Raw genomic sequence first — 13,189 nt, 5'->3', positions numbered from 1 at the left:
ATTTTTTGTTATGAATTGATTCAAAATTATCTCTTCTGTTATTGAGTAAAATTAAGTTCGTCTAGATCGTTTAAAAGTTTGAAGCATAGTTTTAAAATGCGGTTTTCGACTAAGATACGCATTTTACTATATATTTCATTGAAATGGCGTTGCATTATTTCATCAGCGACACTGTGTTTGAATCACGATAACATTATTACTACGCAGACGAATCTCAAATAATTTTTTAAAATAAAACCCCGAAACCTATGGATCACGTGGACAAATTTTCTAGGTAGGTTTTCTCACAAGCAGGTAAACCCGCGAGCTACCTTAAGTGTCTCCATTTTAGCTTTCATCATGCACTCGCGTTTTCGCTTATGGTCGCGTGCCTTTTCTATATGCTTTTTACGCTCCTCCTTTGACCAATAACGTCCGAATTTCAGTTTACTCATTGCATCATCATCTGTGGTCATTCCACAACGTTCCTCTGAGATTTTCTTTGCTCTCTCCTTCAGAAGCTTACTTTTCATTGGACGGCGTGTAATGTAGCGTGTACCATCTGGCCGACGTTTCACCACCCACTACATTTCACCGCTACTGTCTGGAGGTGTGGCATTCGGGCTGTCTCTGGTAATATTGGGGCTGTCTCTAGAGACATTCGGACTGTCTCTGGATTTATTCTCCACCTGACCACTGACTTAGCTAGCACCAGAAGATGGAGGCTGCTGGGAGACGCCATTGTTCTTTCTGCTCCTCATTGGGTTCTGCTCAATTTGTTGCTGGAACAGTTTCTGCTGGATGGCTATGGTGTGTTGTAGGTTGGCCTGGTTGATGTACATAACGTCGGCGTACTGCATATACAGGTCCTGAAGGGACTCGCCCATACAGTTCTGATTGCGGAGACTTGCGGATGCCTCGAGCCCTGGCCCGATGCTAGCGTACTCATCACTGGACCCCTCGTTCTGACCGCACGGGGTCTGTGTCTGTTTCTCGGTGTCACTCAGCGCGGAGACGTTTGTGTTGGAGGGAGCCAGACACAGCATGGAGTTCTTGAAGTCGCCTTCGTCTGAGGCCTGATTCAGTTCTAGAGTCAGTGGCGTGCTGCGACAGCTCTCTCCCGTGTTGTAAGCACTAGTTGTGGTAGATGCGTCTTTGTCACACGCTGACTTCGTCTGCTGAGAAACCCGTTTAGGTAAGGTGTTGCGACGATCCAAAGAATTTGGGTTGTCATATAATTGCACATATTTTAAATATTCTAGCCTTGTTCCCATTCTGGGTACAATTCTTGGACTTTTAATTGTCAAAGCTTCACGCTGAAGCTGATTCTTGCCTAGGTCCTTTGTGTGTTTGCCACACATTTCCTGACATTCCATGTTAATAGTTTCCATTTCTTTGTTCAGAAGCGCGAGTTCTCGCTCAATACTGCTCACTTTTGCCTTTCCTTTCTCTTTGAGTTTTTGTGCGGCGAGCCCTCCATCTCGTTAGCACATCTGCACTCCAAGTGAGCACGGAAACTGTCACACTCGTTGCTGTAGTCCGTGACATCGGTCACTTCATTAGACAACACACTGTCATCACTGTAGTTTGGCTTCTTCCGACGGAACTTGGATGTCGCGGCCGGAGAATTAGTGCACTCTGTGTCTGGATCCTGAAGGGGAAAAAAGACATCAGGTTAGATCAATGGACAGAAAAAAACACAAAGTTACTGTAGCTTGTATGCACACAGTAATATGCAGAATATAAGTCTCAAAATCACAGGCTTAACTGAAACTGAATTCCTCTGGAATCTAAATGTTAAGATATGCTGTATCTTCTCAAATAAAGTTCATCTATCTCGATCATAAACATGACATTTCTGAATTACTGTGTGTCATTTTCTTGGCTGGTACAACAATGCTAACTCAGTCCTAAGATCACTAGTTTAAATGAACCATATTTGTCAGTTCAAAACTGCTGTGAATTAGACTGTGTGTAAATAAATCCAAGATTGCTATCTTATTAATTTAACATGCAAATCCATCTCGTTGGCCGGGAGTCGCACGCTAACACAGTAGATATTTATCTACGTTTCTTATTTCTAGTAATTTGTCACTCGATATCACTTAAGCTTACCAGTTTCAAAAGTATTAGGCAATTCCGCTGTCAATGAACAATTAAGGATGTTGGTTTTTTGTGTCAGAATTTTACTCATTTTAAAAAAAAGTTTGTGGTGGGGGTTAGCTTAAAAAAAAATTGCTTATAAAAATGGGTTTTTACAATTCTGAACTGCATATGCCAGATTTATTTGTCATTATTTTCAGATCAAAGAAGAAAAAGTACAGCTTTTTTGGATTGAAAACAAGAATAAGCCAACATCAAACATGCTTCCCAAAGATAAGATACTTTAAACTGTTCTTGTATTTTCTCTTCATTCTTTTTGTCTCCATAAATCAAATTCAACACCTACTAGAGAAAAGTGTTTAGCTATTATCTTCTTTTCCATTATTTTACAAAATTACAGGAAATTGCATTTGCTTGCAGCAAAACTAGATACATGAAAAAGTTTACAGAAAGAAATCGTAAGCAGCCAAGCTTTACAGTGACTTCTTAGTGCTGCCGTCTTTTTCCTTAGTAAATAATACCAACAAATAATGATTTCTATAAAAGATAGCTGCTTAACAATGATAGGAAGATGAGAAAACCTGTGCACTAAAACCCTACCAGATTGCTGAGTCTCAAAATCAAAGGGGTGGGGGAGCGTGAAATGATCTGATTCAAAACATCGACTAATTAAATATTAGTATTGTTGTTGTGTCAATCTGTACATGCATGCATAAAGACAGTTATGTGCATTATGTGTCTAAGACAATAGTCTGCATTAGCCAATTACATGTATTAGACAATTTTCTGCAGTAGACAATTACAATTATAAGACAATTGTCTGCATTAGACAATTACATGTATTAGACAATTGTCTGCATTAGACAATTACATGTATAAGACAATTGTCTGCATTAGACAATTACATGTATAAGACAATTGTCTGCATTAGACAATTACATGTATAAGACAATATCATGTATAAGACAATATAATGACCCACCTGCTCCGAGCTCTCGTTGTTGCGTGTGCTTTCGTCCGTGCGCCCCACCCCACTGTCTTTCTCGTGTTTGTGGAGCGAGTTCTCGGTGGTGGCCGTGTCGGTGGTTCCCCCTTCCTCCTCCATGTGTCCCTGATCAAAGAAAAGAGACTGTTGTCAACAAAGAGACTCTTGTCAACTCACAGATTCCCTACCACAACATACACAGAAGTCACAGCTGGAGCTACAGATAGAGTGCTCTATACTCCAGTCCTCACCGACAGATCTACACAACAGATCCTTAAAGTACCATAAGGTTAAGAGAATTGACAGTTTTACCATTCATCTAAATCAAATCAAACATTCTAATAACCCCCTTCTAAAAACTGAAATCAAACAAACAGTTACGTTCTTTTTGACGGAAAAAAATGGAAGGCAAAAAAGAAAAAACAGGACAAGAATGAACTGAATATTGAAGTAGATTGTAGAAAAAAGGCAAAAGACTTCCCCATCACTTTGACTTGCAAGCGTGCTAGGATAGAATCATACACATTTTTTGGAGTAAGAAGAAGAAAAATGATATTTACGTGCAGAAACTAACCAGGCTGAAGCTAGCAGCCACTAACAGCAGCCACTAAGCCCGTAGAAGCTAGCAGCCAATAAGGAAATTCATCAAAGTACTGAGAGTACTCGAACAGAAAATTATATTTTACTTAATCATCGACATATTTTAATTATAAATCAAAATGATTAATGCTCAATAATTTGTACGAGCATTGAAGACCTCTGAAGCAGTAAAGCTCGCCTGGATAAGAGTTATAAATGCGTCTTTGTTGGATAGAAATGAATTACGTCTATACGGGTTTTTAGTTATGAAAATAATGTTATCCTAAGTGTAGTCTTATTGATACAAATAGAAAAACTATATGCATCGTATAAAGTGATATGCAAACGTAGTATGATATAAAAGCCATGATAAATTAAAGTAAATTAAAAGGCCCGATAAAACGATACAAATACAATAAAACCACCAGCCAATCCAGTGTTGCAGGATAATTTGTTTACATCGAACTTGAACATGTGCGTGTTTTAAAATTTATCCTCGGGCATTTTCTCTCCCCCGGATACAACATCAATCGAAAATTAAAAAGACATCGTATTATTATGAATATGCGACAATAGAACACCCAGCATTGTGATTTATTCCAATAAAAAATTATCATATTTCGCAGTCAAAAACAGTGAAAAACATCAGGTGAAATTGGGATTTTTTTCTCTCAGCCATGTTTTGACGTGAACCTTCGAAGAATACAACCATGACAATGAAAAGGGTCGGTTTAGCTCACCCGATCTTTGTCATATTTTAGCATTTCACAATGATATAGGGGTGAAAGGCGGACCATTATCTCTTTAATCTTTAAAGTGTGCATCAAACGGATACCAGGACAGTGTAGGGGACCTATGGGGCTATTATTTCCCGTTCTCAATGTAGGCTGTAGAGGTACCACCAAGTGGCTCCCAGGGGTTCTGGCTCATTTCAGGGGTTTATATCTCACTTGAGATTGACTACAAGAACTTGGAAACACTAGGATTAAGTAGAGGACCTTAAGGGGTATTCATAATAAGCGTTAGAGGGCACCTATGACCCCTGCAAGTGTTCAGTTAGCTCACCCGATCTTTGTCATATTTTAGCATTTCAAAATGATATAGTGGGGTGAACGGCGGACCATTATCTCTTTTATCTTTGAAGTGTGCATCAAACAGATACCAGGGCAGTGTAGGGAACCTATACTTATTCCTAGTGTTTCCAAGTTCTTGTGGTCAATCTCAAGTGAGATATAAATCCCTGACACGATGCCCCGCCTTTCACCCCTATATCATTGTGTCATGTTTCACATCAAGATAGAAAGATTTGACCATTTAAAAGTAGGTCAAAGTGACCCAATTTTGGACTTTTATTGTAATTCATAGTTGAACAAGAGATGTTTGTGAAACACTTATGCCCCCTTTCCTTGGAAACATCCACAGAGAAAATGAACGTAAACTTAAATAACTGGATTGTTTTCTAAGTCCAAGGCCCACAACTCTGTCGAAAATTGCTCGATCATACCAAATATCGAACTTGACCTAGATATTATCATGATAAACCTGTATACCAAATTTCATTTCAATATGTTCATCCTCTGCGACGAAAACTAACGGATACTGTTGGTGGACCGACAGACCGACCGACCGACAGCAGCAAAGCAATATGCCCTCCCTTCTTTGAAGGGGGGCATAATTATTGTCTTAGATGTTATAAGGCATTAACTCATCAAACCTTTTTGGTTGGTGCATTTTATTACCTCTAATTATGTTACCTTAATACAGGTTACAGTGACCCACTTATTGCCATAAATTTGTTAGCATTGTCATTTATCTACTGGTATTCAAGGTAAATCAAATCTGTTTCAGAACTTGGACAAAGGTAGTCACTTAAGTAGGTCACTTCGACACACTTTGTACACGTAATTTTTTATGCATGGTCAAATCTTGGATTTTGGTTTTTTAAATTGTTAGTCTATAGTATATCAGACTAGCGTTACTAAGCCCCTGGACCTCTTGTATTTTTAAAATGGTTGAGAACCTCATCTTAAAACCATATATACTATTGCTGCTTCTTTTAAGATGCTTCAAGTGTCATGTTGTAAATTTTGTATTTATACTGCCATCCGCTAAATTCAAAATTTACAACATGACACAAGGTTCAACAGAATACCCATGCTTTTTGTCTGGATTTTTGTCCTAAGCAGAAAAAAAACATTAACCAAAGTAGTCATACAGGAAACTTGCTCATAAGGAAGTTAAGGCGACTTACTGTTAAGTTCCATACTTTCGTCATGACAAAAAGAGTTGAAATATGAATGACAGGGAAATGTGTTATATCTTCATTTAAAACTCTAATTTCTGTATTAATCCAAGTACCTTATAGGCAAGTTTTACTGTACAAAGAGATATTAGATCAATCTGCAACAAATTCTAAGGCTACATATAATCACTCAGACATAATAACAACATCAAGATAAGCCATTCTTTATTTCTGAGGAAGAAGAAACCAGGGTAAAACATCAAAAACACAAACACTATTAACAACTGAATCAAAAACACACTTAACAATAATGATGTACAGAGGATATAAAATCATTAGTCGGTTATTGGTTTTAATTATCATTATAAAAGATACACAGTAAACTTACATATCTTTTCATCTTTATGATCTTTTATCAACGAATTCAAGTGATGTACATATACATGTACATGTACAGTATGTGGCATGTATCAAGTTCCTATGACGATAGTAAATGACCTCTTCATTTTCAGATGTTTAAATAAATGTTATTCACTTCACTGTTTGTATTCTTTACCAAATGTACTTGATGCACAAGAGAGATATATGTCCATGTACCCACTTAACGTAAATTCCACAATAAAGAAAGTCCATAGTTAATATGTCCATTCCCATCAAGGGTCGATAGACGATCCAACCCATGACAGTCACTGTTTGAGAGAGGTTTATGGTGAGTTCATCATGTTGACACCAATTTCTACCAGTCCACGACCTATAGGGAACCAGTCATCTGTAAAGGAAATGGTTAGCTTAAATACATATTCAGATTTTATAATTGTTATATGATAAGTCATTCATTAATATCATTTGTATATTCTTACTTTACTAATAAATTTATATGAATCTTTAACAACCTTAAAAAGTTCAAAATTTAAAAATCATTTAAACGGCATAGTCCACATAATATATCAATTTACAAACTTCGTGTTCTCTCTCTCTCTCTCTCTCTCTCTTTCTTTCTCTCCATCAATTAAATATCCTATAAATCTACCCCAGTGTCTGTCTCACAATGAGTTAAAGTAAATCAATAATCAAGTTTAGTTCCAATGTAAGCTCACACACCCAACGCTTCCCAATACAGAAAATAGTTTGGCAAAAACCATAACTTGCAAAACCTTATTAGCTCAAAACTTCCTGCAAATGTTCACATCTATTCCTTTGTCTTTTACATTTAAAAAAAAAATAAGTCTAAAAAAAAGAATTTTCAAGAAAAAAATAATGGAAACATTATTTCTGGTAATATGCACTTATACACATCTTGTCTTAAATGCCCACAGAGTGTCTTTGAATTCCATGGAGCAATTTTAGAGGAGTTACACTTAAATGTGTATTACTATATGTGTATTTTAGATTTTAGAGGAGTAACACTTAAATGTGTATTACTATATGTGTATGTGTACAAAATGTGTATTACTATATTCAATATAAGATAAAAATTCTAAGTTTAAAACGGCCAAAGTTCCTATAAAAATAATGGAATCAGATTTTCCTTGTAATATGCACATCTACACATTGTGTCTTAATTATCTACAATGTTTCATAAAATTCTTTGCAACGATTAAAGAGAAGTTGCGCTTAAAAAAAACAGGACTGACGGACAGACTGGTCAAAAACATTATACCCCCTTCAACTTCATTGAGTGGGGTGTAATTACCTTAAAAGAACCCAAACAGACAATAATATCAAAACATTGAGCAATCCATTGATATATGATTGCTAGTGCTCCTGTTAACATTCCCTTCTTAATAATGTATATTACATGTACCTGACGCTTATATAGAGAAAAGTTACTTACATGAATAAAGTTGTTTCTCGCTGATACTTGATATAGTTTTCTGGTATCTAAAATTAATAAGAATTTGTACACATGTTTATTACAAGTTACATCATAGCATATCATTAGGTGCAAATGTTTAAATGAGAGAGAGAGAGAGAGAGAGAGAGAGACAGAGAGAGAATATTAAGTTTTACAATCATTCACAAACATATACCCTTACTGAGCCAATGTTTTTACTTAACCGCACGGCAACCAATGACCTAAATGTAAATTTTTCAAATGTTCATAAAATACCATCACACCTCTTGCTAGGTTAAACAAGAAAACAATAAAGATTGTAATTCAGAGAGGTCCCTTCATAAATTTATTCTTAAAAAGAAGAGCTGTTGATAGACAATAAATTAAGTTCTTTTGAATATTGCAGAATAAACTTGATGTTGACATATTAGTGGATATATTAAAAAAATACCATTTATTGACTTCAATTTTACCCCACAACATCCACAAAACTGTATTGCTTAAATAATTCGCTCTTATATTAGAGAAACAATCCTTTACTGATAGATAATTTGATTTTGCATTGTTTAATTTCTTACATATAAACTTCATTATTATAATATTGTATTTTTCCCAAGCTCATGATTGGTCGATTGCTGTTACATGACCGTGTAAAATCTGTTATAGACCTTACTATACTAAAAATAGAAAAAAATTTGACCTCAATATACTAAAAATAGATTTTCGCGACAAAATACTGGTTTTGGCAAGTGCGACATCGTGACGTCATAATAGCAAAATCAACACCTTTACATTATGAACAAAATATTTCACTATTAAACGCTTGAAGAGTGTGAAGTCTTTATAAACCATGTATTGACCTCATCAAAAGGCTATAATTGTATATTAAAACCGATATCTAAAAAAAGCAATACATTAGCTGTCATTTGGGCGCAAAATTAGGCTCAGGCTTAAATCAAAATGTCAAATTGATTAGATTATCATTTCAATTAAATAGTTATACACATTGAACTTTAGTCTACTTTCATCTAAAGACAGACATGTTTTTAACATCACAAAGAGTGAAATAAATAGGAGTCAGTATTACAGTCCATGTGAATTATACACAGGTCAATTTCAGCTGCAGATGTTGAACAAAGTGACAAACAACAGACTAGATTTGTACAGAAACATTTACAACCTGTCAATATCCAAGCTATCTCCATTCTACAGCTAGTGTTGAGTTAAACATGGCGTCCCCATCACTGGAGCTAAACATGGCCTCCACACCAGAGGAGTGTGTATCCTTATCTACAACAAGGCATTAATTAGCTATTAATTAATATATATCATAATTACAATGTAGTTGTACTTAATTTATTGAATAATTCATGACAAAAATCTCCATATTCAGCATAATATCTGTCTGTACGTGTAATTCTTTTCCTTTGTATTTAAAAACAAATCAATTATTTTTCTAATTAAAATTAAACCAAGTTTAACACTAACAAAAAATGATAGAAATATACAAAAAAATCCAGATTTCTCTTATTAACAAACAATTAACACTGCCTGTTAAGACTCAGACTTACCTGTCAGAGCGTCCTGTGTGTCTATATAACTGTAGACACACACCTTGTTGTTTTCCTCTGATCCGACCCAGAGACGGTGAGTGTTGACATCATAATTCAGGCTGTGTGGTGAGAAAATCCCGCATGGTCTTATCAGTAGATGTGACAGGAACTGACCGTCCTTGTCTAACATTTGTACTGTGTTGGTTCTACCATCACACACCAGGATGTGTGACAGCGGGTCAGTACAGATTCCATGTGGCCGTAGTCCGGATCCTGATCGAGGTCCTGTGTAGGAGAAACGATATCTCCCTCCACGCTCTGTCACCACTACACCAGCCCTGTAGTCAGACACCACGACATCCCCATTGTTGTTCTCTGTTATATAGATAGGTTTTCTATACAGTCCAAGTCCTGTGTTGTCGTGCTGTATGATCTGTGTGAGTTGTCCGCTCTGGTTGTACCGTGTTACCTTGCCTGTCCTTGTCCTATCGTTATACATCCCGACCAGTAGATCCCCAGTGGACGGGGACCAGTACACACACTGTGGTTCCCATGTAGAGTCTGTTCTCTCTATAAATGTGGTGGTTGTTTTCATATCCTTTGACAGTTTTTTGATGTAATAGTACCTATCTATATAAATCAGTTCACTCTCACTGTTCACTGTGTGTAATCCTCCATAACCACGACATGAATCCTCCACACGATGTAGAGGGACACCTGTTGTGTCTGTCAACATGAGATTGTTATTCCAATCACTGACCCAGACCCGGTCTGATGTCACACAGGAAATGTGATAACAACGATCAACACCTGTCACTGTGAGAGATTGATGGAGCTCAGCACCCGACGTCAGTTTCAGCAGACACTGGTTTCCTACGCGTCGGTTTCCTCTCTCTGTGATTTGGATTGCACTCAGTGACTCCATCACATCCTCCTTGTTGAGTGACTCAGTCATGGAGAGCTGGCTGGTGTGGAGTTTATCAGCAGTGTCTGTAATAAATCAAGCATCAGACATGTAATGCTTTATATGATTAATAAAAGTAATCCATTTTATTAAAACAGTTGTCTGCTTTTGTATACTACCACACATTGTAGATATATTAATGCAGCTTATCAATTTCATTGTAATTACAATGGCATGTGATGGTGGCTAATTCATTAATCAATTGAAATCATACACAGATGTATCTAAATAATTAATTTTATTTAATAGCTTATTCCTGTGTGTTTTAAATCTAACAAGCTGTTAACAGTTAAATACTTGTACATAAATTTATTGAACAAAGATAAATAAGCTGCTACTGACAACTTGTAAAGTGTGTACATATACATGTCTTAAACAAAATATATTATACTTCTATATAATTGTAAACAAAAATGACTCAGACTTACCTGTCAGAGCGTCCTGTCTGGTGATATACCTGTATATAACCACCGTGTTGTTGTCCCCTGACCCGACCCAGAGACGGTGAGTGTTGACATCATAACTCAGGCTGTATGGTGAGAATATCCCTGATGGTCTTATCAGTAGATGTGACAGGAACTGACCGTCTTTGTCCAACATCTGTACTGTGTGGGTTCTATCATCACACACCAGGATGTGTGACAGCGCGTCAGTACAGATTCCACGTGGATCTAGTCGTGATCCTGATGGAGGTCCTGTGTAGGAGAAACGATGTCTTCCTCCACGCTCTGTCACCACTACAGCACCAGTCATAAAATTTATACAGTCAGACACCACGACATCCCCATTGTTGTTCTCTGTTATATAGCAAGGTACACTATACAGTCCCCGTCCTGTGTTGTCGTTCTGTATGGTTTGTGTGAGTTGTCCACTTTGGTTGTACCGGGTTACCTTGCCTGTCTTTGCATCATTGTTATACATCCCGACCAGTAGATCCCCAGTGGACAGGGACCAGTACACACACTGTGGTTCCCATGTAGAGTCTGTTATCTCTATAAATGTGGTGGTTGTTTTCATATCCTTTGATCGTTTCTTAGTGTTATATTTCCTATCTATATAAATAAGTTCACTCTCACTGTTCACTGTGTGTAATCCTCCATATAAATAACTACATAAATCCTTCACACGATGTAGAGGGACACCTGTTGTGTCTGTCAACATGAGGTTGTTCAAATCACTGACCCAGACCCGGTCTGATGTCACACAGGAAATGTGATAACAACGACCAACACCTGTCAGTGTGAGAGATTGATGGAGCTCAGCACCAGACGTCAGTTTCAGCAGACACTGGTTTCCTACGCGTCGGTTTCCTCTCTCTGTGATTTGGATTGCACTCAGTGACTCCATCACATCCTCCTTGTTGAGTGACTCAGTCATGGAGAGCTGGCTGGTGTGGAGTGTGAGATGTATCTGGGATATGACTGTCTTTATGGAGGAGAGGAATTGTAGTGCACTGAATGTTGACTGTTCATACATGTGTACATATCTCTGTAGGCTGACAATATGTTTCTTTGTTTCCATCTTCTGTTTTAAACATCTGTGTTTGAAATTAAAGTCACAAAACACATTGTTTAATAGATCATATAGAACATAGTCAATGAGATCCCTCTGTTTCTGGGCCTTTGTTAACATCTCTGATTGATAGCGGGAGAACTCTGTGCGACAGGTTTTGATGTCATCTGTGATTCCTGGCAGGAGAACAGGTCTGTAAAAGAGAGCGTCACTTCTGATGGTGTGAATGGTTCCTCTGTGTTGTTGTTGCTTTGTTTTATAAGCTCCTCGTATGCTTAGAATCTTGTGCTTACTTTGTCGAAAGAGAGAAACAGGGAATATGTGAGATTTATGTCCAAAACAAGAACCACACACAGGAACTTGACAAGGTTCACAGTACTTTATATAAACATGGCTAGGATGTCTCACACAAAGTTCTTGTTTTGGGATGTTGTTGAATTTCTCATGATGTGACACAACATTATGGTCTATTGTTTGGAGGTTTTTCACATGGTTTTCTTTACACTTTTGACACAGATCACATGGACACGATTCACAATAGTACTCTGTGTTCCCCCGACACTTAGAGCATTGATGTACTTTATATGTTGTACTTGCTTGGTCCATGGTCTGGAGGGTCTAGGTCTTTATATCATAACCTGCATGAAAAAAGTATAATGTCAATCCTGGTCAATGACATAAACTACCTTTAGTTAAACAGTTTTATAGATATAACATAAAATTTTAATAAATCTTTAATTTAAAAACAGATGTTACTTTAAAGTAATAATACATTTTCTCTTCATAGATAAATGATGGTTCATTATTATGGTACTGATTATAGAATGCTCAAACAGTAGAAAAAATATTCCCCAAAAATGATTGATAAGTGTATGTGTGTGTGTGAGAGAGAGAGAGAGAGAGAGAGAGAGAGAGAGAGAGAGAGAGAGACTTTCTCTGCTATAAATGTATAATCTTTAGGCAAGTTTGATCATCAACAAGAGATGACCTTCAGAAAACTTACAATGTGCATGTCATTCTCTACTGAATATGGACTGTTGATCTCTCTCTCTCTCTCTCTCTCTCTCTCTCTCTCTCTCTCTCTCTCTCTCTCTCTCTAAATCTATCTCTCTCCATGTATCTCCCTCTCACTTTCTCTTCTCACCATATATTATCCATCTCTCTCTTTTAAACATGTACTATATCATTTATATTTATATATCTCTCCTTTAAATCTTTCTCTCCCTTTGTTGTACTGTTACACTCTTTTTGAATTGTTCTGCTTATGTTGTACTTATCCTCTCTCTCTCTCTCTCTCTCTCTCTCTCTCTCTCTCTCTCTCTCTCTCTCTCTCTCTCTCTGTTGTACTGTTACTCTCAGACTTATTTTTTTCTGACTGGCTGTATGCATTCTCTCTCTCTCCCTCTCTCTCTCTCTCTCTCAACATGAACTAATAATC

At 37.0% G+C, this 13,189-nt stretch overlaps 1 protein-coding gene across 6 annotated transcripts in view; it reads right to left on the bottom strand.

Moving 5' to 3' along the window:
• The window catches only part of LOC105344902 (uncharacterized), a 151,663-nt gene that overhangs the window by 68,732 nt on the left and 69,742 nt on the right, over window positions 1-13,189 (bottom strand). The window contains exon 10 of one of the 6 annotated variants that reach the window (XR_010713571.1): window positions 6,099-6,657. The exons of the other annotated variants lie outside the window; for them this stretch is intronic. The gene's annotated coding sequence lies outside the window, so the exon portion shown is untranslated. Of the gene's footprint in view, window positions 1-6,098; window positions 6,658-13,189 lie in introns of those variants that run through there. 6 annotated transcript variants of the gene reach the window in all.

Source organism: Magallana gigas, chromosome 4, assembly GCF_963853765.1.
Source record: "Magallana gigas chromosome 4, xbMagGiga1.1, whole genome shotgun sequence".
In the NCBI taxonomy this organism is placed as follows: domain Eukaryota; kingdom Metazoa; phylum Mollusca; class Bivalvia; order Ostreida; family Ostreidae; genus Magallana; species Magallana gigas.
Note: the sequence above shows the minus strand (reverse complement) of the source record. Positions and strands in the feature narration are given on the sequence as shown.